A 23,842-nucleotide genomic window follows, 5' to 3' on the forward strand; every position below is an offset into this window, starting at 1 on the left:
CCGAGCAAGCCTCTCGGGACAGAGCCGCTCTTTGCACACTGGGCAGTGACTGTCAGAGTCTCCCAGGATACTCCATCAGCCACGTGGCTGCAAGCACTCACCTGGCTCTTAGGAGATTCAACCTGTGTTACCAGCAGTTGCGAAATAAACAGGACATTTTAACCCATATTACAGGAGTACCTTTTACATTTACCATGGTGTATCTGATCCTGTTGAGAATGCCGGTATTATATATTATATTTTATATTATAAATTATATAAGACCCGGTCTTATATTATAGTAAAATAAGACCGGGTCTTATATTAATTTTTACTCCAAAAGATGCATTAGAGCTGATGGTCCGGCTAGGTCTTATTTTCGGGAAACACGGTATGCAGAGTCATTGTCTGCAGTGGCCAGAATCCCAGCCGGAAGTACCGCTCTCAGGGGCCCTCACTCTATTCACCGAATGTAGGCTACGTGGGAGAACTCAGATCTTCTGTGGTAGGGACGCGTCCAGTGTGCCAGGCTCTGTGAGGGGCTGTTCTCTGAGTCAACCTGGGAGGAACCCTGAGTCTGATCTGAAGTCACCAGCCCTGGAGTGCAGGACAGTGACACTGTTTTAATAACCTCTTAAGTTTCCATTGTCTGTATAATTACCAGGAAAAACAGTTGTAAGGAAAAGGGACAGAATGTTTTCATTTCAATTATTTAAACACCCCTTTCTCAGGGACCCCGCAAGTACAGGGTGGAAAGGTACATAGTGCCAGGCTTTGGGACCTGGGATTTCTTCCATGGTCCTTGCCATGTGGTTCAAACACCTATGGACCAGCCTTCTCAGAGTAACCATGACCAGTGGAAAAGGGAAAGCACAGATCAGAGCCTAACACCTGAAAATTCTACCCCTTTAAGTTACTAAACTTAGTAACATGAAGACGAACATTGGAAGGAGGATCCCAGGCAGTGTGATGAAGGCCAGAGATCTGAGCATCCAGGGGTGCCAGCCTTGGAGGGAAGACCGGAGTGGCCCAGGACCCCAGTACACGCTTCCATGGAATCGATGTCCTATGCACGTCAGGAGATAAATTGGAGTTAAATCTTGTTCACTTGTTCAGTAGATAAGAACCCTCACCTGGACCATCTCAAATACTCCAGTTCTGACACATAAACAAGAGAACCAGGCAAATAAATGTGTTCGGCTGTAACATGAGGAGCTTGTCAGGATGAGGATTCCACAAAACCTTCATACACACCTCTGGAAAGTCAAAGCCAAATAGCCTTGCCTTCACCTTGGTCCATCAGTACAGTGTCTAAACCACTGTGACGTGGCTAAAGTGAAAGCAGCAGAGTGAGGGTTTTAAACAGGCCTCACTCTTGCTTTTGAGTCAGTCCTGGGAGTTTCAAAAGAAGGTCGTACCTCGCAAGTCAGACTTCATTAGAATTCAAGACACTAAACAAAGATAAAAGTCAGAGATTGGAATATAAACCTTTCCCTCCACAGAAATAACATAAATTGATCAAATTCAAGAGAGAAGGGAACTGTTCTTAGAAGCTCAGGAAACGAAAAGGATAATTGATGAAACTAAAATGTAATAAAAACAATTTTAAATCACATTCTCTCTTAAATGATAGGAATATGAAGAACTGTGTATGATTAGAAATGCATAACTGACATATTCAAGTATTCACACGGGAATAGGAATCTTAAACATCAGCAATTATTCCATAGGGATGTAGGAAAGAGCTAAGTTTTCCAAGAAATATTCTGTGGGAGAAACCTACATACATCAATCAGATTGAATTTTAGATAATACAACAGTGTTATATTCTTGGATGGCAAAGAATGATATTTGGAAAGAAACACCACACATAGAATCCAACAAAAGCAAGTTAATTTCCAGTAATCAGAATTGTAAGGTCTCTGCCTCTCAGTAAATGTTTTCCAGAATCAGAGCTAGGAACAGGAATTAGGAGTTTATAAGGAATTTCTTCTTAGGACACGGGGAAAAGATACCCTTCTCATGTCTTTTGAAGATGGATGTTGGAGACCTCAGCTATGGAATTAGAAGAGCCTTGCCGCAGCAGTCCTGATGTATGTCTTTTGTACCGATAGGAAAATCAGGAGTACTGGCATTGTTCTGCAATGGGCAGGCATTTCTCTAGAGCCTAGGGTGATCTGTGACGTCTTCTAGGTCCCTTGTTTCAACACAACACAACAGTGAGAACATATTTTAGTTGTGACTAAAATTTGAGAATCACACAAATGAAGACAAACCTTCCCTATTCTCCTTGGCAAGTCTCGAGTTCTCTCTTCTGGATGGAGCTATTCTCAGGCTAACTCTGAGCCACTTTCCATTCTATCTGTGTGGATCACGTCCAGGGACCATACATCCCAAGTCACGTAAGAATGAGTGCTCTGGAGGGAACAGACACCCCCCGGGCCAGGACCTCCAGGACCATTTTCTTCCTTCAAATGTAGCTCGTAACTGTGGTTCGGAGAGTAGATCTTTGCTGGGATGTCTTTGTTGAGTGACACAGTGAAGAAAACACACCAAGAAGCTCAAGGCACACTTCCCTTTTTGTGCTGCCATTGCTAGAGGGGCCAAACCTATCAACAAAGAAGACATTGGAACCAGGAGGAGAGACCACCCGCTGTTAAAGGGAAGAACCTTGCCCATCAGACATGCTTCACTCACACCCCTGTCCTTAGGAGGCAGGCAGCTAGAGACAGGAATTGGGTCTTCAACACGTTTGCGTGTCTGACAGGACCTGTGGAGAGCCACTGCCCAGAGGCCTTCCCTCCCCACCCAAACCTCTCCCTTATCTACCATAACCAACAACTATGAGGAAGCAAGAGGATACAGAATGCCTGACTGGATTAGACTGGTCACTCACACCTGCGCAGTAAGGGTGGCGGTGACCTTCATTCCACCTTGGTCTCATTATACCATCATTATAATATTATAATATCATACATATGCCCGGAAGATCACTAATATCATTATAACAGACTGGACTGTGGGAAGAAACGTGCGCAGTCTGAAAAGATGAGGTAATAGTCTCCTGTCAATCATAAGTGCCAATCAAAGGGCCCCACACCCAGAGAGGAGCAGCCCATTCTACTTCTCCTCTCTAGAAGAGAAGGAAATAAAACTACCAATCCTCGCCAGTCATGTTAGGCCATATTTAGACCAGGAACAGGAACCTTATCTTAAAAAACATCTTGTCTTGCTTTGTACCTTGTACCTGCTGGCTTGTGTTTGCCTTAGGCCTGGAGATGCCGCCTGGAATGTAGAAACCATCTTATCCTGTCTTGCTTTGTACTTTGTCTCCTCAGGGCTTGTGATCAGTGGGCCTGGGCGGTCAGGACAAAGGCCTGGGGGCTAGGGTGTGGAGCCACAGGGCTTGGTCCTGACCTGAAACCCTAGGTTGCTAGAGACAATGCAATGAAAACCCCCTGAAGCATTGAAGGGGAAATAACCTCATATACCCCCTCCTACAAAACCCCATACCCCTTTTTGCTCAGGGAGGTTATGGTCTCCTCTAGCCCGATCTCCTGCAGCTCAAACATGCCAAATAAATTCTAGTAGACCAATTTTGGTCTCCTGTGACTCATTCCTCCAGCCGTGCCTAACAGGTCAGGGCTCTTGGGCCTCTCTTTTGCTCGGGTCTGCTCCTTTCCCTTTGGAGGGTACTTTCACTTCCAGTAAATTGCTCTTTCACCACTGCCTTTTCGTGTCCTACTCAATTCTTTGTTCGGGAGACCAAGGACCTGGACCCCACACCGAGGACAGTCCACACTCGGGTAACAGAAGAGCGACCATCAAAGGAGGAATTCCTAGAATAAGCAAGCAACCAAAGAACTGCAAGCAGCCAATTCTCTGCATCCTGTTTTGAGGGCTCACATGAAATAGCGGTGATGTCACCAAAGCACTTTCAAATGATAAAGAGCAGAAAGGGAAAACAGGAGAGGAAGGGGAACATGACAAGGAAAAAGGACGAATTACCACTAGTGCTGACTTGTCATCACGTGAGGGGTTGGGTCCCAGTGCTTCCTGTGCAGTTATAGGCACAGACGTGGGGCAGCTCCACCAGACCCACTCTGCACAGACGTGACCGCTCTAGAAGCCCAGGAGCAGGTCAGGCCAAGGAAGGCGAGCAAGTGTTATTATATTCTGTAGTTCTATCTCAAATTACCACCACTAGTGCCCATTTGTTATCTCGTGGTGACTAGAAGTCTGGGCATAGCTTCATAAGGGGCAAACAAGGTGATAGCTGGGCTGCATGCCCATCTGCAGGCTTGACTAGGACAGAATCCACTTCCAAGATCACTGGGTTGTTGGCAGAATTCAATTCTTTATGACCATCACGTTCATCAAAGCTAAAAAGGGAGAAAAGTCTGTGCAGAAACTAGAGTCTCTGCCCTCAGGGAAAACCTATAATCTCATTACACTACTTCTGTCTGAATGAGGTCAGAATAATCTCTCTAATGAGTTATATTACCTTATATGGGATCTTAACTGGGAAATCCCTCAACTCCTCCTGTACAAGCTAATGTTTGTATGGTCGTGACACCAGGGGCAGAGACCCTGGGGCCATCTTAAAATTCCGAATCGAGCACAAAGTCCCTCCTAATACCATCTTTGTGTAGCCAGTGATGGTGGTGAAAACCACATTTTCTGCTACCCAAAGGGAAAAAATTGGGGCAAGTTGTGGGATATAAGCAGGTAGTAAATTCAAGAGGCCACATGAGACAGTAAATTCAGGATGACAGAGAAACTTAGAAGTGACTCAGCTGATTGAACGATTTTACGCCCCAAAGCATCTTTGACAGCAGAGCCAGAGTATGTCCATCTGGGCTGCACAATCCTCACAGCTGTAAAGTACTGAAAGATGTGTTCAGCCAGCCCACACACCCAGGATTACCCGAAGAATTAACTCAATGCTCAACCCGGATGAACCAGTAGTACAAGGACTATTGCATCAAAAGGAGAAAGTACCAGCACAAGATTCAGCAATGGCTGTCATCACAAGCACCACCAGGCTATTCAGTGGAGGAGGAGGAGGTCTCGTTATACAGAACTGCTGCAAACCTTCACCCCATAGGTCCTGGAATTTCCCATGCCTGGGACTTTGATATGCCTGAGTCTTCTAGTACCTGGAGGAGGGCTGATGCCTCTCCAGGATGAACAGCAGGCATGTCGGGGATCTCAGGCCCTTATTGGGTCTCTATTTTCTGAGACATAAGCTAATTTGTCTCTTTACACCTTTCCCAAGAAAGATGATCCCAGCATCCTAAGTAATCTCTCTTTCCCGGTGTCCCACCTGTAGGGGCTGGCACCAATTTTCAGACACAGTATGGTTCAGACACAGTATGCAAATCCTGCCCAGTGATTTTGCTGAACATAATGATACCTCCCATAATCATTAGTTTGTAGACTTGATTTTCAATAGGCCAGAGCTCAGGGATTTACATTTTCCTGTAGGAAAATTTCCCCTCCTTTCCTCATTGCCCACATATTTTTTATCTTCCCTGGGAGTGACTCTCCACCCACATTTATCAATTACAGACAGCCTCCAGGTGATTTGGGATCAACAGAAGAAACCAGTGCTCCCTGGCTCCCACGTCGCCCCAGGCTGAGCTTAGCTCAGTGAGAGTGGCAGAATCCAAGTCAATACAACTTAAGATTTCCTGCTCCCATCTTCTGTCTTTCATCCATATGTAGGTTATTATCTACCATGAGAGTGCTATCTGGAGACCAGGAGCCTACAGAGCTAAGTATCACAAGAATACCCACAGAGAAATCTCCTGCTTCACACTCTCTCATTTCTCCATTACCACCTCACCCCAATAAGCAGGGTCAGGGCTGGTTCCATGAAAAGGACACACTGTGGCAAGATCAACAGGCAACCACGTTTAAAGCTCAGCCTAAGGCCATTGGGGCAGAGTGGGAAACGCTTTGCTTGTCAGAGGTAGGATCTATCAGTGGGTCAGCCCTGCACACACACAGACATTCTGGGCTCTGATTTCAGTCTTTTGCCCCCACAAAGTAAGCCAGTGGCACAGAAGGCTGAACACGTGTGACCAGAGAACCATGGGTGTGGATGTCTGGGGGAGATATAGTTGACAAACAAAAGTACGGCCCATGTAATCATCATTCACTGAGAATTTCCTGGATATAAATTGGAACATTTGTCATTTTCAGGAAAGTTGGAAGACAACTCACCTGGACCATCCTGAATGTACAGGAAGGAAAGACCCCTTTTTGAGATGTAGGAACAAGAATATCGAGCAAAAGTAGGACACCAAGTTCTGTCAATCAAGGTCTTGGGTGGTGGACATGACCCCCTACCTTCTCCCCCACCCACAGACATGTGGACAGAAGTCAAAGCAACATAGTTTTGGAAGGAATCCCCCTTGGAGCATTAGTGCAGGGTCTCGTCTGATCATACATCTGGTAGACTCTGCCCAGACTACACATAAAAGAGGAGGGCAGAAAATCTCTCAGTCCCCCTTTCTGAACCAACGATGGGAGATTCAAACGGGAAGACAGAATGGCATCATTAGAAAGATTGGGAGCTAAGGAGAGGTGAAAGATCAAAGGACATATTACAATATTTCCTTTCTAAATAGCATAAATTATTCACATACAAATAGTTCAAATACTATTTAGTTTGAGCAAGAAAACTGGGCAACACATTCTCTGCTCCCTCTATGGGCTCAACAAAAGCCTCATCCAGATATGGCTGTTCCTCTTCCAAGCACTGAGCCACCCTCAATTCCTGCTTGTAACGGGTATCTGGAAACCACACATTTCGGGTCACGTGATAATGAGTGGGTGCTTTGGAGCACTGACATGGAAAGGCTATGGTATGTTTCCCTGACCGTTAGATGACAAACATCCTACTCCACCTCCAGGACCATCTTCTCTCATCAAATGTAGCTCAAAGCAGCTCTTGGCTGGGATGTCCTATCTCCGGGGACAGCTCTCAGAATATACACCAGCAATGTGCTCGCTTCAGCAGCACATATACTAGAATATACACCAGCAAGGATGCTATAGGACACTCCTCTGCTTTTGCTTTGCCTCTTGCATGCGAGTTCACCCTCAAGTTCAGTCAATAACAAGGATAGTGAAAAAAGGAGGGGAGGATTCATCCTTCAGTGGAAGTTACTTCCACTTACACCCAAGGGCCAGTAGGTAGTTACCTGACAAGAGCTACTTGAAATAAGCCACATAAATTATCTTCAGTCAAGTTGAACTCTTGAGGAACTCCGTGGTCCTGTGAGAGACATTACTGGAATGCAAGCATCTTCTCTCAGGCCCCTGTCTTAGGAATTACCTGTAAGGTAACTCTTAGATCAGGTAGTACAGGGCAGGTTACTAAAAAGGCGTCCACAGTAGAAATCCAACTCTCAACAAGCAACACTGGCCATCTCCCCTTCCAGACATGCCCACGTTTTAAATGTTTCGCTCAATGGTATTCTAAGATTTAGGGCAAGAAATAGAAGCCTCAGTGCCTCCGCAGTGACTGAAGGAGAGAGTGGGTATCTTCAATACTACTGCCTCTCCCCAAACACGTTTCCTTTTCCCATGATATTTTCATGCAAGTGAGGTTAGTGGGGAGGGTCTAAAATATTTACAGACAAGGGAGAATTCTAGGAACAAACAACTTACAGTAAACAAAGATCTAAATATATAACATTCCCCAGATCCTGTTGCCACAGAAGACAGAAGTTTTCCCACAGTACATGGTAGAGAGACACAAACTTTCAGGTTTTTGGGTCCAGGTTTTCCTGATGGTCTTAGTTTGAGCTCCTAATGTGGTTGCCTGGTGGACTTGACATTTCAAATACTAGAACCCTTAATATTCTTTTTCCTGGTAGCACTGGTCAAGAAAAAAAAAAAGAGTCATAAATAGCAACATTTCCTCTCTGCATCCCCGCTGATAGTATGAAAGGATATTACGAACAGTGATCGTTTAATTTAAACTTCAAATGTAGAGACATAAATGCCTTGAAAGACTTAACTTACTAAAACTTAACAGAAAAACTTGATATCAAATATCCAGAGTTCTTGTGACAGAAACTGAACATACATTTAAAACTTCCCCGCAAAGTGTTCTTTGGGACCAAATAACTCACCCTCCCGCTTCCGGGATTCAGACAGAAATATTCTAATCACGTGACAATTGTTCCAATGAACAGAGGAAGTCAGAAAATTTCTCCAAGGCACTCTCTTCCCCGATGGCCAAGGGAATGGACTAAATTGCTGGTCACATTCTCCACTTCTCCCACAAGTTCTTTCTGAGATCCAGCTTGCACCTTCACCACCTTCCCCTAGGGCAGCCATCGTAAAGGCCCTCTGGACCCCTTCCCCCCAAATCACCACCAAGTACAAAGCTGAAGGGCTGAGAGCTTGAAAAGAAGGCCAGCCGCGGTGTGCACCTCACAGATGGTGGCGCTGGATCACACTTTGCCCCACAGGCATGGCGGCCCAGGAGTCTGGCACCAAGGTGATGGGATTGAGTGCTCGAAGTTGCTGACTGGCGGCATCACTTCCGTGCATATGGCCCACTCCTGCACACGTAACTCAGCATCCTCCATGCCAGCCACATGCAACGGCAAACGCTTTCTGTTCACTACACACAGGAGGGTGGCATTACCCTGGACTGAAGGTCAACTGCACAGTGAAAGATGCTCAAGGCACCGTACTTTGGCAAAGCCTGGCTCTGTATAACAAGCTCCTTATACGTGGGATGAGATTGGCAATGCTTCTGGCCTTAGAAGAAGTCCTGGAGGCCACCAGGGAGATAACACTGGCTGGAGAGCCAAGAGTATCATCAGGTCAGACTCGGTGCCCGCCCAGGAATTACCACCAGGTGCCACACACAGCCCTGAGCACATGGTTCTAACCACACTGGGGTGTGCTATCCCCAGGGGCTACACACAGGCCTGCACTCATTCTCTGGGGTGAGAGAGTCCCATGGACCAAACTCAGAGAGCTCACTCCACGGTGTGCCGAGCAGGGCTGGGAGACAATCGTCCCAGAGGACCCCACAGGCAGACCTCGAAATCCCACACCTTTCTGAGCACCAAGAGAGGAAAGACTGGAGTCTGGATTTGGGGGAACAGCACTTTCACTTTTGGGCTTGTCACTGTTCTGAATGATTATATAAATAGAAACAAGTTAATGTGACAGTTTTCATTTGAACTCTCAAGTCTCCCTCCCCAGCGGCCCCCACAGTTAAGGTAAAGGGTGGCTTGGGATCTTCTAGCATTGATGTAGGGTCTTCTCCATGGCACTAAGCAGGTGGAGACACCTATAAGCCCTGCTCTGCGTGGGCCCTTCATCTGACCCTCTGCGTTAGAGAGAACTTTGTGAGACAGTAGCAAGAGGTAACATTTCCCATTTTATATGTTCAGAACATAATTTATAACCATCAGCAGAAAATAGTATCCTTATCCATTGGCAGTTTTCGATCCAAATTCAGTTGTAAATCAGGGCTGAATTGTCCTCAGTCTGGACCTAGGGGTACACTTCAGGATCATTGGCTACTGTGAGCACAAAACAGGGCAAGAGCTGGAACAGCCCCTGGTGAGTTTCTGATCTGGTCCCTCCTGAGGCAACACTGACTACTGAGATCAGAAACTCCCTTCATCCCCCACAAGAAAATCCTTTTTCTGAAGTAATGCAAGGTGTTATTCCTCAAGAAAGGCAGGCACCACTGGGACTCTTAAGATGACGCGGCATCGAGAGGGAGCTCATCTGCTCTCCAGAAGGCAGCCAGGGGAACCTGCCTCCTCACTCCGGAATCGCCTGGAGCGCGGAGCACCACCTCGTGGCACGCCCAGGAAGCAGAGTCAGGGAGGCCAGGAAGCTGCAGAGCTTGCTTCGCACGAGATGAAAACCAAGCGGAGTTTTCCTAGCTTTGTACTCCCTCCGTTTCCCCTCTACCCACTCACCACACTAAGGAATGGCAGCACCAAGGTTGCATAAGGACACCCCTGTTTCAAGTCCTCCAGACAACCAAGGATCAGCTGAGAGGGGGAAGCCCTTCCCGAGAGCTGAATGCCAGCCCGACCCGTGGGAGACACCAGCTCAGTCTCACCACTGGCTTCCTGACTTCTGCCCTTGGCCACAGCAAAGAGAAGAAACCTGAACACCTTGAGTCTGACAGCCACAGGCATAGGCATTGCCCCTGATTACCGAAGCCCACGGTCAATATTGTCCACATAATCAGCATCCACTGGGTATTGCCTGGGGTGAATTGGCACAAAACATTCTTCCTGGGCAGCGAGAAGGTGAAAACCTTCACCTGTATGATCCCGAGTATTCTGGGATGAGAAGGAACTTTAAAACAAAAGGAACAGGATTGTCAGGCAGATGAGGAGGAAGGGAGGACGTACACTTGTCCAGCATGGGCTTGGATGATGAGGGTCACCATTTCCCCCTCCTTCACCCACATATACACACCTCCCTGTGGGCCAAAGTCCAAGCAAAATAGCTTTAGAAGCATTAAGCTTAGAGAGTCAAGAAAGTACCTAATCCAACAACATACCGGGTTAGGCTCTCTCAGGGATAGTAAACAAGGAAATAGTTCCGTCCACCCTCTCGGTTCATCCATGGGGGGTTCAATGGGAAGGGAGCACTTCCAAGAACAGGTCTCACTTTAAGGCATGGGAGCTGAAGGATGAGACAGAATCTCAGCAGAAAGAAACTCTTCCCCCCACAAAGAGCACAAAATGCTCCAATTCAAATGAAAAATAGACCATACTGGAGACAAAGAGCGAAGGGAAGGATATTGTTCAAATACTAAATGGAAACAAAATACAACTCTCAGATTATATTTCTCGCTAAGCATTAACAAAGTGAGGTGTGTATCATCAGGAATGCAGTAACTGACATTACAATAGTCGCGCGGATCTAGAAACCTAAAACCTGAACAGCCATTTCATCCCAACGAAAAATGAGTTAAAGGTTTCTTCCAACATATGACTTCTGAAACCCCATGGTAGCTAAGGTAGATCGAATTATAGAGTGTCAAACAATACATTCATACATATTCAATACACACGGGCTTTTAAAAACATGGAACAAAGTCAAAGAATCTTTAGAATCCAATGAAAGTGAAATATTCTCCGATTATCAGAGTTCTGAGATATTTGTTGCTGGCAGGCATTCCTGCAAAGCAGAAATGGAGGCCAGGCTGAATGGGACACTCAGTCTAAAGAATTTCTTTGTAGGAGAGAAGAAAAGTCACCATCCCAAAGAGCTGGATGTTGGTTCATCTGTGGAATCATGATCACCTTACTCCAGAAAGCACTGCGCCCACATCCCTGTTCTCCTGAAAGGAGAACCCAGAACGTGTGGCATTTTGCTGGCATTGCTAGGCAAGGGTAGCAGAGGCTAGGCATAGTTCCACGGCACATTCTCTGTGCCCCCTTGTTTTGGGCACAGCTGTGAAGGACAGCAACATCCTGTCCCCTGCATCCCACATAAGTTCCTTCTTCAATCCTCTCCCCAGCCCTTGGGTCATCACCAAGATCTCTGACGGTGGCTCAGCCTCAGGCACAAAGCGCAACCCTTTGAACCAGCCTCCGTAGGAGCCCGTTGATAGGCGGGAGACAGCCCTCCATTGAGGCAGACTCAGTGTATAACTCTGATTTCTGAGGAAGGAATTCCAAATGAACATGAGAAGCCGATTTCAAACTCAGAAATCTCGTCCCATGGTGCTCAACAGCAGCCTCCAACTGCTTGATGAAAACGGCCATTTTGTGAGGGTAATCAGAGCACTGAGCCTCCCAGGAACACAGTGATCCTATTCCTGACGACCGAGGGGATGAACGACGTCCACTGGCTACGTTCTCACTGAAGTATCTCTGGCTCCATTTTGCCTCAGTGCACTTAATTAGACCAGCAGTGTGACACCATGGTGACCGAAATAGTTTCAAAACTGTTTGCTCCCTATCGTTCAGATCAGGCCCCCATCTTCTCAGAAAAGGCACTGATGTGGACCATGCTAAGCACTGTCCCCAGCCTGTCTGGGACAACCTAATTTCTGCCAAAAGCATCCATGAAAAAGTTGCAGAGGACACCTGGCTCCAACGTTTCTGCATTCAGTCTTTTGCTTCCTCCATGTGAAGTAAAGATGCTTCCCTTCAGACATCACAGCCTTCTCAGATCTGATTGCCAAGTGTGAGGAAGCTCTGGAGAGAAGACTCGAGTGCCTCCATGGGAATGCTAACCCCTTCCAGGGAAGCCGTACGACAGAAAACGTCACTTTGACCATCTCAAGTATTCTGAGATGGAAAGAAACCCCTTTTTGAGACAAAGGAATAGGAATATAAGGGAGACCAGGGCAAAACATCAACCTATGCTGTATCCAGCAGGGTCTCATATGTGTATCACACACATCCTATCCACAGAGACCTGTGATCAGAAGTCAAAGCAAAATAGCTTTGGAAGAATGTCACCCTGGAATTTCAGCTCAGAGGAAGAAGCACCTCCAGAATGGCAGGCAAGGACCTCCAAAAATCTGTTCCTACATAAAAGCGGTGAGCATAATGACAAAAAAATTATCAGTGTTAACATTTCTAGTACTCTGGAAATTAACCATATGCTTGCAACAGCCCAAAAAATGTTTATTAAAGAAAAATGTGGACAATACTTTGTAAGGATAGTGAGCTTTGTGGCATTTTAACTTGTCTTCTTCTCCCCAGTTCTACAGTAGAGTTGAAAATCATCAGCCTCACAACCATGGTAGCTGTGAATGACAGCAGCCTGTTAGCCATTGTAAAGGGTAAATCGTGTTTGGATCTTCACAAAACATCCCTGCCCTAGAAACCAGCAACTACTTGAACCTGTCTGGCAGTTCCTAGTAAGAACCCAATTCCTTGGAGATTGTCTTTAGTTGACCTTACGTAGAATTGACTCATTGGAAACAGCCATTACTCCATTCTGTGTTTGTCCAAAAATAAAAATAAAAAGTCAATTGTTTAACATAGATGTCTGAGGTAGATGGGGCAAACAAGAGGCTGATCAAAAACTTAGAAGACTATAGAATGAGATGCTCATAGGGGACTTTCAAAAGCTCCAACATATTTCTGGACTTTAGAAGGCCACATGCATGGCTGTGCACACCCCTGGGAAAGACCCAAGAAAACCCTAATCTCTTATTTCTTAATGACCTTGAGGTTCCTTACAGTGGAAAGTAAAGGCTAAGACAGAATTAGAACTGCCAGATAATTAAAGGTGGGCCCCCAAAGTATTCAGAGCTCATCCACAACTGGAAGACTTATTGGTCCAAAGCATTTAATACCCATCACATCTCAGGGTAATCATTGAGACAACTAACTCAGCAGCGAGTTCAGATGCTGGAAATGACAGAATAATGACCTTACAGAATTAGTCAGAAAAGTCACAAACAACCACAATCAACAACAAATAACCTCAGGGTAGGGGAAGCTAATCTCCAGAGTTGCCAATAATTTAGAATATCCAGTTTAACAAAAAAAAAAAAAAAAAAAAAAGAGGCACACAAAAAAAGAGGCCCATACATGGGGGAAAATTCAGCCAGTAGACAACACCTCTGAAGAAGTCCAGATGTTATCATTACTATACAAAAAAACTTCAATCAGCTACTTAAATACCTTCAAAGTAGGAAAGGAAATCATGTGTAAAGAACTAAAGTATGAGAACAATGTCTCATCAAGTATAAAATATCAATAAATAGATATTTTTAAAAATATATGGAAATTCTTGAGTTGAAAAGTACAACAAATTCACCTGAGGGGCTCAATAGCAGATACGAGCTGGCAAAAGAATGACTCAGCAAACTTGAAAATAAATTGATTGAGATTATAGTCTGAGGAACAGAAAGAAGAAAATGAACATTGCCTCAGACAGTTGTGGGACACCATCAAGCAGACCAGCATGTGTATAATGGTAGTCTAAGGAGAGGACAGAGAAAAAGGAAAGAATAATTGAAGAAATGGCTGTAAACTTCCCAAATTTGATTGCAATTATTTATCAACACATTCAAGCTCAATGAACTTCAAATAGTATAAATGCAAAGATATCCACAGCTAGACACACAGTCTAACTGTTGAAAGACAGAATCTTAAAAGCAGCAGGAGCAAAGTAATTCATCACATACAAGGGATTCTAGATATGATTAACAGCTGATTTCTCGTCAGAAACCATGGAGAACAAAAGGCAATAGAACCACGTATTGAAAGTGTTGAAAAAGATTTTCAAGCAAGAATTATTTATCCAATGAAACTATTCTTCCAAAAATGGAGAAATTAAGCCATTTCTAGATAAATAAAAACCGAGGTAACTGAGGTGACAATCTCCTTTCTTGTCCTACTTTCCCATCCTTGATTAGACCAGCTGTGGTACAAAACAGGATGGAATTCAAGATCCCACATCTTACCTATAATGGCTTCTCAGTCAGAGATGGGATAACTTGGTCCTTGAACTTTTAGTCCCCTTAATCATTCCTTCACGAGAAGAAATGCTAGCATGAGAGGAATGAACATGGACCTGCTCTGCTGACAATTCTTGCAGGACAGGAGGCATAGTTCTCCTCCCAGGGTGAGCAAGTTGTGAGTAGATGAGATAGTGTGGGCAACTGTTCCCTTTGAATGCCCTTCCTTATGATCCCTCCAGAAAGAGAAGCCACATAAATACATTGGCATTTGCTCTAAGTAGTCAGGCATCTGTCCCTGGGTTAATATACAACACCTTGGATTTCAGTTCACTGCAAATAGGGTGTCTGCAGCTGGTCCTGATGCAAATGAAATGAAAAGAGGAGCTGTTTTCCTGGCCAGGTAAACGGCACACACCGAGCCCCGCAGTGAATAGGACAAAGGGTCATTTCTAGAAAAGATGCATAACTAAAAAGTTCCTTTGGAGGTAGCTGCTCTCTTGGGGTATGGGGCCTTCAGGTTTCTTCTTGCTCAAAGTCTGCTTCATGTAATTAGACTATTCACTCCCAGGGAACATGCTGAAGAAATAACAGATGGGGCCAACCCAACAAAGCACCTCCTGTGTGGAAACCCTCAGTGGAAACTGAGCGTATACACATTTGGATCTCAGTGCAGCATACATGAACAGAGCCGCCCCCCAGCAACTCACAGGCCTGTGAGGATGAGAATGAATAGTTCTTGTAGACCCCCGCGATTAGCACATTGTTTGCTACCTGACTCAGAAGCTCCTATGACAACGTCTTGTCATTCAGCCCAGCTACATTGAGTTGTGGTTCATTCTCATGTACTGGCTTCTCCCAGGCAGGTATGGTTTAAATGAAGCTGGTGGGCATCCAACACAAACATGTCCCTGAAGAAGGTAGCCTGGCACACAGCACTCTGGACTCTACTGCCCAACTCCATATGTTCCCTGGAGCCCACGTGGGAGTCCACAGCATTCTGTCACCCATGCCCCAAGAGTAAAGTCGGCAGCTAAACAGACAAGTGTATGTATAAATAGATTCTCCTGGTACACATGACCATTTTGGCTCTCTTTGTTTTTTATGTCATCTTAAAGTATTGATTCTGGGAATAAACACAAGGGTTAGTTACCATATGATATGAATATCAAGTTTTGTTTTTCATGTAAAGATCTTCTTTGTTGTTTTCAGTTACTTATAACCATAAAGGACTCGTGGATTTCCCAAGATATCTTGGCTGGTTAGGTTTTTCTCAAGTGCAAGGAGGAGACTTTCCCCTGAAAATGCTACTCTGAGGGCCCAGGACAAGATGGGTTCCAGTAGGCATCTTAGCTGGCTTTCTTCCTGTGAGCGAAGAAGAAATAGCAGACCTGCTGATAAGTGCAGCTCTTTGTGAAAACAAAGGATTACCCACGAAGGTGTAGAAGCAGTGTCACCCTCTTCAGGGGCTCCACAGCCAGGGCCCAGTCATTGGCACACCGTAGCCCTGGAACGCAAAAGCAGATGAGGCAAATCTCTCCCTCACATACACACTGGAGCAGTGGTAGGCTGAGAAATGCCTTCATACCCTCACGTTTCGACATTCAACGAAAGGACCATGAGAAGCAGAAGGAGAAGAGCAGAACTCCGAACCTAAGGTAATGAAAATCACCATCAGCAGTGCGGTGCAGCCCATTTCGGGCAAACACCACCCGATTTCACAACCAAATGTGAACTTAGTCTTTTTACCCTTTGGCAAGACAAGACAACAGGAAGGACAGTCCAGCCCTGGGCCCAGTACGTAGGCTGCTCTCCAAGTGTCAGCCAAAAGACAGAAATAGAGAGTTGACTTTGTCTGCAAGAGAAAAATCCTCCTCCTGGTAATTGCACGTCTCTGTTGTCACTAGAACATTCTTGTGCCCTATCATGGTTCACAAGAGCCTAACCCTGTGGTCAAGATTTTCTTGGTGCTGTGAATGACAAGTGTTACAATTACTTATTTCTATCCTGCAATGTGAGGCGAATGCTAGGCTTCCAGCAGGGAAACTCTAGGAGGGGAATTTCATGAGAAACTCTTTTCCCGACATCAGTTACTTCCTTCCACCTACTAAATAATTCTGACAAGTCAGAGAATCATTTCACCCAAGCTGAATGGATGTGGCCGGTGGGTAGCATATGTCGGAAGAGTTTTGGCCAAGGAGATCCAAGCATTTTCCCATGCAGAATTCTGAGAAGCCATCACATTGCCTCAGCCTTAAATACTAGACTGCATTTTAACAAGGTAATGCTATGGCTTCTCTGCCCTTTATATACTTTAGTTAAAAAAAAAAACTACAGATTACAAGGTCTGACAATGAAGTTCGTGAACTTGTTGCAACAATATTGCTAACTTTTTTTGATATCAGAGGGATTATTTATTATGAATGTGTATCAACGGGACAAACAGTTAACCAAGTTTACTATTTTGGAAGTGGTGAAAAGACTGCGTGTAAAAATTAGACGACCTGAACTTTTCGCCAACAATTCATGGCTCTTGCATCACGACAACGCACCAGCTCACATGACACTGTCTGTGAGGGAGTTTTTAGCCAGGAAACAAATAACTGTATTGGAACACACTCCCTACTCACCTGACCTGGCCCCCAATGACTGCTTTCTTTACCCAAATATAAAGGAAATATTGAAAGGAAGACATTTTGATCACATTCAGGACATCAGGGTTAATATGACGACAGTTCTGATGGCCATTCCAGAAAAATAGTTCCAAAATTGCTTTGAAGGGTGGACTAGGCACTGGCGTCAGTGCACAGATTCCCAAAGCGAGTAAGTGGAAGGTGATCGTAGTGATATTCAGCAATGAAGTATGCAGCACTTTTTCTAGGGTGAGTTCACGAACTTAATTATCCGACCTAGTATACCCTAGTATACCTAGAAGATATCACCAAAGTGATTAGCCCTTTGTTTTCAAACTCATAATCTCACCAGAGCATTTCTGCTACAATGCAGGGATCTAGGTAACCCTGAATAGCCTGGGACTAAGGGGTTACATGCCTACAATTCAAAGTATGATAAAAATGTTAGAGCCCATTCATCAGAAGTGCTCTACTCTCGGCTGAAGGCAAGGTGACCAGCAGCTTTCCCTGCCTCATGACCCAAGGAGAGAAATGGATGCACTCCGTATGAAAGGCAGCAGACCCAACAGGGAGCTGAGTAGCCATCTCTGAATCCCCATATCATCACTGCCAGACCGGCCCCCCAGACCGTGAACTTTTATGCCCAGGGTGGTGGTTCAGCAGCAGTGATGAGTACTTTACACTGACCTCCCCACCTCCAGCCAGGGTCATGACCTAAAACCCGGCTCTCCCAACATGGACTGATTTTCCACATCATGGTCACATAATGTCTCAATGGCTTGTGCCGTTGAAATCTGCCCTGCCTTACAAATGAATCAAGGCTGAACCACTCTCCAAAATATTAAATGGAAAATTCAGAAATAAACAATAAGCTTAAGTTTCATGATGAAATCCTCTCTTTGTCCAGCATCTCCGTGCTGTACACACCCACTGCCCATCAGTCGCTTCGTAGCCATCTTGGTTATCAGATGGACTGTTGCAGTATCATAATGCCTGGGTTCAAGTCACCCTGATTTTACTTACTGGCCCCAAAGTGCAAGATTAGTGATGCTGGCAATTCAGATCTGCCACAGAAAGGTCATAAAGTGCTTCTTTTAAGTGAAAAGTGAAAGTTCTCGACTTAAGTAAAATCAGATGCTGAGGGTGCCAAGATCTGTAGTAAGACAAATAGTCAATGCATGAAATTATGCAGAAGGAAAAATAAACGGATGCTTATTTTGCTGTCACACCTCGTACTGCAAAAGTTATAGTTGCAGTGCATGATAAGTGCTTAGCTGAGAAGAAAAACGCATTGAATTTGTGGGTAGAAGACGTGAACAGGAAATATGTTCTGATTGATGGCAACGGTTGTGCCAGGAAGTGTTGGGTCTATACAAAGCCTTCAGCAAGGGCTTCCCTGAGGGAGGGACACCAAGCTATTCACTGCCAGAAGGGGATGGTTACAGAGATTCAGGAATAGGCTTGGGCTGGAAAATATAAAAATCACTGGAGAGGCCACGTCCGCTGATAAGAAGCTGCCGCCACATTTCTGGCAGAGATGAAGAAACTGATTAAGAAGAAAACATTCATGCAAGCAAGCCTTCAACTGCAATGAAACCAGGCTCTTCTGGAAGAAGATGCCCAATAGAATTTACGTTCATAAAAGTGCAGAGGAGGCCCCAAGGCACAGAACATAGAAAAACGCGAACACTGGTGCCACGGGCACAGCTCAGGGCATAGGCTACAGCCAGGTGGAGTGTGCAGTGAAGACCCCACATGCTCTCAAAAAGAAAAACATCACCAGCACATTAAGCAGAAGGCTCTAGAATAAAAGCTCTGTCTCATGAATATCATCTACTGAATCTCTTCATGTTTGAGATCTTCATTTAGAGCTTCAAATACTTCTGACTCGGACCCACAAGCCGGACTGTCTGAATTAATACAGCCTGGCCAAGCTGAGTGCTTTCCCCTACAGCAACCCGCATTTCAGTTCCAGGACGGGGGGCTGACTCCTGCTGCCCCATGACATCTGACATCTGCTGAGGTGAACAAGAAAACCGCAGGTTTGGACTAGGACCACATTTCGGAATGTATAAATAGGTTATGTCTTAATAATAAGCCATTTCTAGAGCAGCTGAAGTTGTATAAGAACTTTCCATTATGAAGGTTGACACAATCCCCAGATCCATTCACGTTATCTGGGTGTGCCAAATATGGTAAATGCCGCAAACATTTGAAAAGATTAGCAGAGACACCCCCGGTGCTGTGCAGTCATGTTGATACTGCAGCACACAAAAACAGTACCAGGAAGCACAGAGCTTGCTTCTCTGCTGGCTTCTGGGAGAAGATATTCTACCATTGTGCGATTCAGAAAAATCACCTCTCCCAGTTTCTGTCGGGTGTGTCAAGAACGTCTGGACGTAAGCAATTTGAGGTCAGCAGTGAGATGCTCAGTGGGACACTGTTCAGGTGCCCACACACATGCATGACTTCACGGCAGAAAGTGAGCCCCAGGCAACCACCACCTGCTCCAAAGCAGGGGTGACAGGCCCTCCCACTCCAAAGGTGTCTGCTCCTTCTGAGGTGACCGTGGAGGGGGCCATGAACTCTGCACAGTCTGTAGCAGACAGTGGAGGGGCTCCTCCCAGACCCCTCATCCCGTTTTCCCACGAGGTACCAGGAAACCGCTGGAGAAAACAATGGAGCTGTTCGGCAAGTGGAACATTTCAGTTTTAAGAGGTGAATAAGCTCTAGAATCTACCGTACGTTATGCCTCTAGTTAATACTGTATTATGCTCTTGCCTTGTGACGAGAGCCCGTGTTAACTTTTCTGACCACAATAAAATAAATGTCAGTGGAGGAAACCTACAGATCTTGACTTAATATTGGTTAAAACGTCATAAAATTGGGCAACTGCATTTATACCAAAACATTATCGTACCTGTCTTTGCTAATGCAGGACGTAACCCTTGTTAAAGGAAGGTTCATGTGACTATACTTTGGGAAAGGAGTGTCAAAACAAGGAACACCAAGAAATGACTCTTGATTCTTTTAACAACATGGGGCCACGCTTTAACTTCATTCTCCTGGTATTATAACCCAGATGGCAAGATATAAACAACAAGCCAGCGGGCCAGGAGGAGCTCATTTCAGTAACATACACTTTGCAGTTTGCCTTCAAACTGGACATGGCACGGACAACAGCACACCCTCGCTGTCCAGGTCCATGATTATCCGACTGTCCTACTCCATCGCAATGGACTCCACAAGGATCTCGTTTGCTTTGATATCCCACAGGCCACCACTTTGCTCCAAAAGATTGATGGCATTATTCGATTGGACCTGACGAACAGCAAGAAGCAAGCTTCCTAGATGACTTAGCAATGCGTACAAATGCCAGAGGCTGGAGGTGACCACTTCCCAGACGGTCAGGTCTGCCACATCAGTGGACTCAGCATATCAGAACGCTCCCTCTAAAGTGAGGGATGAGTTGCTGTACCTTGCACTCACCCACCAGGAAGCAGATAGCCCAATTTATGGTGCATCTTTTTACTTTGGAGACAGCGTAGACCATATATGGGTCGTGCCTGAACTCATTTACCAGGTACTCCACAAGCTGCTCAGTGGAAGTGGAACGCAGAACAAGAGTCAACTCTACAGCAGGTACGAGCTGCCTGGCCACTTGGGCATGATGACACAGCTGACTCGAAGATATGGGAACTGCCGATGGGTAATAGAGACTGTGTAGAGCCTCCTACAGTCCCAGTAAGCAAAGTCACCCTGCAGATACCTAGCGTACTGGGACAGGCCCCGCTCTATTCACCTGAATGACCTTCTGGGTCACTGCTGGGCTATGCAAGAGGCTGAAGCCTGACCACAGGACACCACATGACCACAAGACTCGATGGATCAGATAAAACCCAGCTCATGGAGGACATCTCAGGTCACAAGTTTGGGCCATACCACAACGCTGCATCCTAAGACAGAAATGATAATGAAAACCAACCACAGGTCACTCCAGAAGGTCCAGTGTTCAGAACCCCAGAGTACCGTCTCCTATTGATTCGCCAGCTCTCTCAACCCACCTACGGTTTCTTGGGGTGTTTACAATTGATTGAAGAAGAAATGTACAAACCGGGGTTACAGATGGGTCCACAGAGTGTGCTGGCGACATAGAGAAGTGACAGTCCCTGAATCATAGCCCCATTCAGTGGAGAGTCTGAAAGGGAGTGGGAGAAGGGAAGCTCTCCCACTGGTCCGACTGGGCAGACTTTCAGGCAGTTTTTCCCACTTTGCATGAAGGGAAAAGGAGGCTGACCATCCATCTATATTTTCCTGGGCAGTAACCAAGTTAGCTGGTAGGCAGAGCCATTAAACGATCAAGACTGAGGCTCTCCCAGGCTCTCCCTCCAGCCCCCACCACGCTTGCTCACCGAGGGGCCATGGAAACAGGAATGAAAGCTGTCACAGGATGGATTCCCTGGGAAGCAGACTGAGACATTCACACAGGGCACTTACTAGGAAATGCTCTTGGGATTACCGCCTGTGGGAGGGAAGAAGCAGGATCGGGCAGAGAGCGACGCTGAGCTGTGATTCAGTCTCATGGAGACCCAGCCAACCTCACAGGGCACGCTACAGCTAGGATGGCCTGTCAAGGTCGCCACGAGTTAGGATAAGAGGTCCTGGCTGTCATACACGTCCTTCCACACTGATCACGGACTGGATATGGGTCAGGCGCAGTGCTGGAGGGGAGGGGAGGGGAGGGGAGAGGACAGCATTGGAGGCAAGCACACTGGAGAGTTAATATTTGCCGCCTGATTGCCAAGAGCCTTTCCAAAAACGGAGACAAAGTCCCCCACTGCTGCAGTGGGATCTGGGCAACAGCACACCACAGTGCCCCTCTCAAAGGCTCTGTGTGGGCCTCAGTGGCCCAGGCTCCCCTCCGTGCTCAGCTCTAAGGACTCCAGTTTCTTCTCTTTTTAAAATAATTTTTATTTTTCAATTACAGTTGATATACAATAGTATATTAGTTTCAGGTGTATAGCAGTGATTAGACATTTGTATAACTTACGAAGTGATCACCCCAATAAATCTAGTACCCATCTGATACCACATATAGTTATTACAATATTACTGACTACATTCCTTATGCTATACCCTTCATCCCCATGATCCAGTTTCTTAATGTCGCCTCGGGTCACACCACATTAGCCGACAAGAAGGAAGCCTTGTGCCTGGAGGGTGGCAGGCACCGGTAGAGAATTCCAGAGCTGCTTATGTAGACACCAAGGCGTCCTGTTATTGATGAATGAAAGACAAACACAGCAGCTTTGTGTTCTACTCGGGTCTCTATCCGAGGTCTCTCCTGCAGGCCTCCCTCAGCAAATGCTCCTGAGCCTATAGCCTGTGGCTCCACAAAGCAATTTCATTTAAAAAAAAAAAAAAAAAAGGAACGTTCTTCCAATAAGAATAAGAATGTTACTGGGATAGTCATACTGATTACTGTGTGGCCTTTTGTATTCTTTCTAAAACATGTACTTCAACATCTGAGAAAACTGATTTTAATCCTACAGATCTATCCTTTCATATGTGACTCAATGGGGTAGGAACCCCGACCTAGAACCACAAGGGCCCTAATCCCAACTGTACCCCGACTTAGTGAATAACTTGGCAGGGGGTGTGTGATTGTACACCACTGTACAATCTCCATTAGGATTAACAAAGTCTTTCCCATTCACCGTGAAGTTAGTAAGAAACGGGAAGATTTGTAGCCAGCACTGGGAGAAGGGTTTCTTACTTCTAAAGGCAGAACAGATGATGACTTGAGTGGGTACAGTTTGATGCATGGGGGGGAAGGGTAGGAGAGATGCCTTCCTCTTCTGCAAATATGAACCACCCAGGGCCCTGAATACGAGAGACTTTTGGGGGAGAAATCTTATTTCTTGTGGCCAAATACTGGAAGTAACCAAACTGGAAGCCACCACAATGGAGAGCTTGGTGCCTCAAGCTCAAGTGCATGCTACAAACTGTCACCTCTGTGGTCTCTCCCACCGTGGGTACAGAGCCTGGCATCTGCCATCTTGCTCACAGCTCCGTATCTATAAGGCAGAGAGATCGTGACTTACAAATGCAAAACTTATTTCAAGGACATACTGAAATATCGCTGACATTCTCTGGCTATACAATGGTCCCAGATCTAAGTCACAACCACCCAACAAAAAAACCTGGACTTTCAGCATGGACATTAATTTAACCCCTGGGACCTTACTTTGGCTACCCATACTAAGATTTTGTTAACTACCCGCTAATCCTGCTGGAAGGTGCAGGAATATGCATTTGCTCTTGAAGTATTGTGGGCAAGTGTCTGCTCGTGCACAGAGGAGGCTCAGGGCCTGGGCAGTTCCCAGAGCCCTGGGTCCTCATGGGGACTGGCAGAGACGAGGACACGGTGGCTTTCAGGTTCATTCATCATCCCCTGGGGCCCAGGTTCGGTGTGTTTATGATGGGAGACCATCTTGGAGCCTCTGACCTGGCACCCAGGACTTCAGTCCATGTCCCATAAAGACCAGATGGAAATAAAGCAGCTTCCTTCAAAACCGGTGGCTCAACCACCCAGATTGCCCCAGGAAGAATAGGGACACACACCAGCAGCTGATGACTCAGAATTTCATGGGGATCGGGGCGGAGGGAAGGAGCAAAAGGAGTCATTTTACAAAGAGAATTCATTTTTCTCACTCCTTTGAAGGGCTTTGGGCAATGTCAACATTCTCTATTGATGCTAGTTGTAAATATATTTAGAAACTTGTCAAATGGAATT

This window comes from Rhinolophus hipposideros (assembly GCF_964194185.1).
Source record: "Rhinolophus hipposideros genome assembly, chromosome: 1".
Taxonomy (NCBI): domain Eukaryota; kingdom Metazoa; phylum Chordata; class Mammalia; order Chiroptera; family Rhinolophidae; genus Rhinolophus; species Rhinolophus hipposideros.